This window comes from Octopus bimaculoides, chromosome 3 (genome assembly GCF_001194135.2).
Source record: "Octopus bimaculoides isolate UCB-OBI-ISO-001 chromosome 3, ASM119413v2, whole genome shotgun sequence".
Lineage (NCBI taxonomy): Eukaryota > Metazoa > Mollusca > Cephalopoda > Octopoda > Octopodidae > Octopus > Octopus bimaculoides.
In genome coordinates, this window is record NC_068983.1 from 24,316,228 (window position 1) to 24,324,110 (window position 7,883).

Sequence of the window (7,883 nt, forward strand, 5' to 3'; positions counted from 1 at the left end):
CATTACCACCACCACTACCACCACCATCACCACCACCACCACCACCATCACTACCACCACCACCACCACCACCACCACCACCACCACCGTCATCATCATTATTAAATTCATCATCATTGTGTTCACCATTACCATTATGTTCATCATTATCATTATGTTCATCTCCATCATTAAATTCAGCATCATCATTAAATTAATCATTATCATTATATTCAGCATTATCATTATTTTCATCATTGTTATCTTCATCATTATATTTATCATGTGTCTGAATTTCCATGGTTATGATTTGAAAAATCTGCAAAATAACTTATCTTCATTTGTCATTATCTCTTGGTGAATTACTGACATACTCTCTTATCTCTCTATATTAACCATTTCATTCTGCATCCTCCTGAAATTATATCTAATCTAGCACTCCTCTAAGCTTGCACAGCAACATATACAATCTGTTTTCTACATCTCTTCTCAGTACAACTGTGATAGACTTTTCTGGCAAAACACACACACGTAAAAAAAAAAAACTAAAAAACTTCATCAAACCTCAGTCGATGCCAGTCAGTCTTAATTCCTCATTTCAGCTAAGTCTCTTACTCAGATTCATATTATACATTCAAAGTGTATTTCTAAATATTGTCCAAAAGTAGTTTATTTGTATTAGATCTTTCACAATGAACTCTTCAAGTTCTTTCCTGTCTGATACAGAATTTCATTCTTTCTGTCTCTGCTACTGCTATTCATTTTTGTAAATATCCTACTTCATTCTAGCCTTATCATTCTCATCATTTATTGTTTATTCTAGATTACAAATAAACATCAATTTTAATATTGATTACTTTCTTAGACACAAAGCCAAAATCGTTTTTTTTCTTTTTTTTTTTACTTTTCATATTTTTTCCATTTTCTTTTGAAAGGCAAGAGGAAATGATTGGTATGATCCCAATAAATTCTTAGTATTTTGGCATTTATTTTAGCTACAGTGAAGATTATGGAAGGCTATAACTAACCTCAACAGGATATTGAAATGATATTTTTTTAAGTATTTTTCTTTTTTACCCAATTAATATTGGAGTTGTCAATTGTATCCCAGATGTTCAGGAAAACCTTGCAAAATCATCTAAATCAAATTCAATGACAGGGATTCAAGTATAGAATAATGGCATTAGCTTGATACTATCAATCATATATTGTTAGTCAAGGTCAGAAGTGAAGATATTGTATGGGATATGCCAGAAATACAAGCCATCCACCAGTAGTTAGTTGGCTGTGCATGCATGTTTATTTTCACTTCCATCAAAATCATAAGTATTATAATTTTAATTAAAGAATTTTTTTTTTATTATGACATTAATGACCACTTTAAAATACTTGCAACTGTATAACTTGAAGTGAACCAAACATAACTTGGCATAATTACACTATAAACAGTGTTTTTACAGCAAAGATTCTATATGATAATTAAACAGCTGTGGCCAAGTTTGTAATTTAAACTTCAAAGTTGCCTTTGTAGATCTTCAGAAAGAACAGCTTTAAGTATATATATCACTGACAAAAGAGAAACTTTAGATTATTTCAATTTGGAAATCTTCCTGACAGGTGCCAATCTATGTCCAGTTACCTCAAGATTGAATTATTTATACCAGAAAGATAAGAAAACTTGCTTTGTCAGTGGCTACAAGCCAGTAACATATTGAATTTGAGGTCAGTTTATTATTCTAGTCAATAACTTTTAACTCTTATATGTCAATTACAAAGCAATAGATGAGACATTTTTCTTAATTACAACTCCTGATAAGAATACCGGCATGGTATAGATATTTCAGTCTTGGGAAAGGAAATTAGGTTCAATTGCTATTTGCACAACAGATTTATCTTTCAGATTTTCTGACAGTTAGTGCCAATACAAATATTGAAACTGTTATATTTAGTTAGCATGGTTGAGAAGATAGATGTTGTTGTTTAGCCCCAGGTCAGCTGTGATTGAGCAGATGTCTAAATCAACAGCTTCCCACCTTTGATAATTCTATCTTATTTATCTAGGACTATATAAATCTAATTGGCAGAGTCATTAAAGTGTCGGATTGATTGTCTTGCAGTAATCACCCTGACTCTGTGTTCTGGGTTCAAATACCACTGCATCAACTTTGTTTTACATCATTTCAGGGTTGATTGATAAACTACCTGTAAATGATTTTCCATTTTTTCATGAGTTAGATGGAATTTATTGAGATATACTTTCTATAGCCTGATGTTCTTTCCTGTCACCAACATTCACCTGTTTCCAAGTGTGGTGATATTTTTCCCTAGTCTGGACATATTTCTGTGTGTGTGAGGGTGATGCGTGTTTACAATTAAAGCAATGTATCAAGGCTAGGAACTAGAAGCACACACACACACACAAACACACCATTGCATACATACACTTACCCACACACACACATATGATGTGCTTCTTTTCTTAGATTAACTCTCACCAGATTCATTTACAGAGCCTTGATCAATCTGGTGCTATAGTACAACTTTTTGACACTTATGCATAATAAACATTCCAGTTGCAGTTGAAAGAAAGAATCAAAATAAATACGAATAGATAAGCCGTTCATTTAAATTATCATTCATATTTGCTTCAGCCATTGAACTGTAGCCATACAGGGATATGACCCTCAAAGGTTTAGTTGGTCAAATAAACCACAGTACAGATTTTTTAAAAGTCTGTTACTTATTCTATCAGTTCTCATGCCAAACTGCTAAGTTACATAGATGTAAACAAAACAAGGCGGCGAGCTGGCAGAAATGTTAGCACACCGGGTGAAATGCTTAGTGGTATTTTGTTCTGAGTTCAAATTCCGCTGAGGTCGACTTTGTCTTTCATCCTTTCAGGGTAGATAAATAACGTACCAGTTATGCACTGGGGTCGATGTAATTGACTTAATCCCTTTTTCTGTCCTTGTTTGTCTCCTCTATGTTTAGCCCCTTGTGGGCAATAAAGAAATAAGATGTAAACAAAACAGCACCAGTTGTCAAGCAGTGGGAAAGCTAAACACAGACATATGCATACACACACAGACACACAGGTATATATGTATGATTGGCTTCCATGCAGTTTCCATCTATTAAATTCACTCTCAAGGCATTGGTTAACTCAGGGTTATCATAGTAGAAGATACTTGCCTAAGGCGCCACACAGTGGGATTCAACTCAAATGCACATGGTGGCAAAGCAAACTTCTTAATCACACAGCCACGCTTATGACTAGAGCAAGTTTCAAATAACATTCAGCACCTCATACCAGTTTGGTGTCGGAGCATCTTTTATTGTTTTTTTTGCATCAAAATGCCAACAGCTTCTGAAAGGAATATATATGTTGAGCTTCAGCTTGCAGTGAACATTTTTAGTGTGTTTTTAACATTAAAATTACATAGAGCTGCTCAGGTTTTAAAATATATTGACAGATGTGAACATTTGAGGAATGTTAGTACTTAAAATGGCTACCTGAACCAGTTTGTTCAGCCATGAAATGCAACTGTATATGGATTATGGTTAAATGCTGGAATGAAATTTGTCCAAATTATCTGGAAATTTTATAGCTTATATAATAGCTTTCAAAGTAATTTCACATTATTTACTCCTCAAGAAGCTGGAAAATATGCATTTTTGGAAAATGTACAAATATGATACTGAAATTTTCCTCAAAACCATTACTGGCTACAATAATTTGAATTGCTATAATAGATATGAGATGCTTGTGTTGCAGTTTTTCTCAGCATCTGCATTATGAGGTATGTAGTTGCAGTAATGAAATACAATGGTGCTTATTTACAAGAAAATAATTCTTTTGTGGTTACTCAATCAAAAGTACTCTAAGTCACATCTTACCATATTAAAGGAAGACACATTAAGTGATGTATTTCCAGATGCTCTACATCTGAATACAAGATGAGGTGGTCAAAGCTGGAATGCCTTTGATCAGGTGTCTGCTCTCTCTGGTATTTAATAAAATAACTTTGTCATTATTAAACCGGTGTTTGGAATGTAACATGAAATTTTGATGGAAGGTTTTAAATGGTAAGTTTGTACCATAGAATCAGGGGTGGTCTCAGGCAGGCTGGTATCAAAAAAGTTAAAGTGGTTCTCAACTGGGATTCATATAGCCCTTAGGGGTCCCTGTAATATTTTGTTACAATACACAAAATATTTTAATAATTTTTTTTTTAATACAGTTCCTAACAATATAATGTAATTTGATTTGGTAACACGTCGAATGGCAAGGAGGATCCATCTAAATAAAATAGTAACCAAGGGGATCCATAGGTAGAAGATGGTTGAGAAACACTGAGCTAAACAAAAGAACTTCTTTACAGCTTGGCATACCGAACTATTGAGGGTTGAGTGTCTTTGTCAAGGACACAGAACAACACTGACAAGATAAAACTGTCAGCACTCACTTGACAACATCATAATGACCTAGCTTTCTGTTACTCTCAATGGGAGAGAGAGAGAGAGAGAGAGAGAGAGAGAAGTCATTAAATCAATGGGAAATTAAGAAATAATTTGATGTGTTTTGGAACTGAGGTCAGTTGGAATACTATGCTATATATATATATACATGGCATTATATGAGCCAAGATAATCCATGCTAATAAGTGTTGTGGCAGTTACTAGCTTAATTGGAAATTTTAGATGTCACAATTAAATTTTATATGAAATTTGATAGCATAGATATCAAAAGGTAGATAAGATTTCAGCAATTATTTGGAAGTGATCCTATCTAAAGATTCATGACTGTCTTGAATATGCAGTATATTATGTAAATAATTTAATAATCAGTAGAAGTTTAACTTATAAACCTAGTTAAAGTCAATTCTTTTTTAAATACTAATTGAGTCCATAAGGCATTTTGGTTTTGTGTATGTGTATATATATTTGTGTGTGTGTAAATGTAAGATCCAAGGATTGAGGTGTAGAAAGAGTGTGAGTTTTAAGCAATCCATAGAAAATATTTAAAAAATCAACTTTCAGGAACAATAGAAGTTTATTGGAGTGGAAAGTTGTGGATTTTTTCCATATCGAAGTATAAGCTGAAAAAAACAAAACAAATGTTATATCTCATGATAGGCAGCCAAGCTTGCATGGTATGCAAATAAAAATCCAAGCGTTAAGGAATGGAGTAGATAAAATCCGGGATACATATGTTTCATAGCGATTAGAGCCTCAGAAGTGGTTAATATCCAAGCGAGATGTATACCACAGGCTACTCTTCTGATCAAATCCTGCATGTGTTAGTTTTCACCTATGTTAAACTTACTCTCACATATTATTTAAACACATACAGACAAACACGTATATATCTTATATCTTTTACTTGTTTCAGTCATTGGATTGCAGCCATGGTGGGGCACTACCTTGAAGGGTTTAGTTGAACAAATCAATCCTCAGTACTTATTGCAAACCAACACCAGCTGTCAAGCAGTGGTGGGAGACTAACACAAATATATCACACATAGATATGACCCCCCCCGCCACCATCACATATATCATCTTTCAGTTTTTGTCTTATAAATCCACTCACAAGGCTTTGGTTAGCCCAAAGGCTATAGTAGAAGACGCTTGCCCAAGATGCCTCACAGTGGGACTGAACCTGGAACCATATGGTTGAGAAGCAAACTTCTTATCACACAGCCGCAGTATTCAAGTGCACTGTCATGCATACATATATATACCATAATTTATTGCAGTCAATGTCTTTCACAGCAGTAAGATTAATATCACATTATTCACTGAGCATAATAAGGTGCATGTATTTGAATAATGAGATGATATGACTCAGCTATATTGGACTTTGAAGAGGCATTAAAGAGGGTGTTAATCAAGTGCCTATTTGTTAACTTTGTAATCTAGGGCAATAGAATTGCAAGGCTTGCTTGCTGAGACAATGAAATACCTCATTAGCTGGGTGATTAGAAATATTATCTTCTCAGTCATTTGAGCCGTGTAAGCACTTGTGATAAAGAAAAGCAAAAATGGTTAATGTGTCTCCAAGAACCACAGGAGCTCATAAAGCCAGGGGCTTATCACTGAATTCAGTATCATGAAATAAATGTGAGAGAAATCTGTGCAATTTCAGTTGTAAATAACATGCCCTGAAGTATTATCTAGTGCTGATTCTTCAGCATATTAGTGAACTGAGGCACATAGAATAGAATTTAATAAAGTATCTTGAAAGAAGAAAATATCTGCTGTAAATATAAGTAAGAAGGAAATATCTGCAGTAAATTTGAGGAAGAAGAAAGTATCTGCAGTAAATGTGAGAAAGAAGAAAATATCTGCAGTAAATACGAACTCACAGTCTAAGAGCTCTTAGTCTCATTATCTTATCAGTTCATCCATTTTACTTCTATAGTTATGTACAAGTTATAGAAGTTTTATCTTGTCTATCACATTAAATTTCTTGACTTACCTTGCTAATTTATTGCAGATAATTTCTGCAATTTTCTCATCAAAATCAAGCTGCTGTGTTCTCTGTTGTTATATTGTGACTATTGTAAGGTGAATTCTACAGTAAATTTAGATTATTGATTAAGTTTTGTTTGACAGAAAGTAAGCATGTATATGTATATATGCTGCAATAGTTAACTACGTCTTGACAGCTAACCTGTGCAGGCGTTCAGACCACATGAAAGGGAGATTTACATGTTGTTGTGTCATACAGCTTCCTGCTGTGTGATAATTGTGTTCTATTTTACTGGGAAAGAATTCAAACTTATTGATATAAACTGGTTGTTTATATAGCTTCAGTTTGATTTATTGTCATATTTGCAAGGTTTTTTATTGTTCAAATATGGTTGTAAACTTAAGACTTGTTAAATGAAAGAAGAGATGACTTGTAATGTTTATATTCTTGCCTTAGGCATTAGCTACATAAATGAATTAGTTTCAGCTTGGGAAACAAACTGATCAGTAAACATTGTTTGTTTTTTTAATAAAATTTATCACAACCCAACAAAATAAAGGTAACAAAGAAGAATATTAACTTCTTATACGCACAGCGAGATTTAAATATATAGGTGAAATGGAAATGTGATGTTGTGGTACTCATGTTAGTATAGAGAGTGAATAATGAGTCCATATAGAAATCATGCAGCCATAGCATAGCATGTATGGTTGAAAATCATCATCATTGTCATTGTCATCATCATCATGATCATCATTGTTGTCACCATCATCATTGTCATAATCGTCATCGTCATCATCATCGTCATCGTTGCCGTTGTTGCCATCATCAGCATCATCATCATCATCATCATTGTCATTGTTGTTGTCATCATTAAACATCTGTTTTCTATGCAGGCATGGTAGGATGGTTTGACAGGATCCAGCAAACTGCGGGGCCGCATTGAGCCCCAATTCCAGCTTTGGCATGGTTTCTATGGCTGGTTGCCCTTCCTAATTCTGTCCATTTTACAGAGTGCCATTGGCACAAGTGAGGTCACGAAGCAGTTTATAAGATGAGGAAGAGAGAAGGTGGAAAAGGGAAAAGCCTCTTCAACTAAATGGTGAGGTGGGGATGGTTCCATGCCTGGTGTTGAGAGGCTAGAGTGTGATGGAAGGACATGCCTAGGTGTCAGATACAAGGCTACCCGCATTTATGTTTTGCGATAACATAGTTCCAGGTTCAATATCACTGCATAGCACCTTGGGAAAGTATATCTTTTTTACTTTAGCCCTAGTTAAATTGATGCAAGCCTTGTAAGTGAAATTGAGTATGGGTGGACAGAAACTGTGTTTAAGCCTGTCAAATTGGACTCTATACCTGTTTTTGGTGGAAGACGTAATTTGATTTAACCCTTTTCATACCAACCCACTTGAACCTGCCTTTGGTTCTA

At 34.4% G+C, this 7,883-nt stretch overlaps 1 protein-coding gene and 1 long non-coding RNA gene across 2 annotated transcripts in view; one reads left to right on the forward strand and one right to left on the reverse strand.

Moving 5' to 3' along the window:
• The window catches only part of LOC128247271 (uncharacterized), a 2,937-nt gene extending 1,866 nt beyond the window's left edge, over window positions 1-1,071 (reverse strand). The window contains exon 1 of the long non-coding RNA XR_008263624.1: window positions 133-1,071. This is a non-coding gene — a long non-coding RNA (uncharacterized LOC128247271). The remainder of the gene's footprint in view (window positions 1-132) is intronic.
• The window catches only part of LOC128247270 (DAZ-associated protein 1-like), a 226,130-nt gene that overhangs the window by 96,759 nt on the left and 121,488 nt on the right, over window positions 1-7,883 (forward strand). The window lies entirely within an intron of this gene.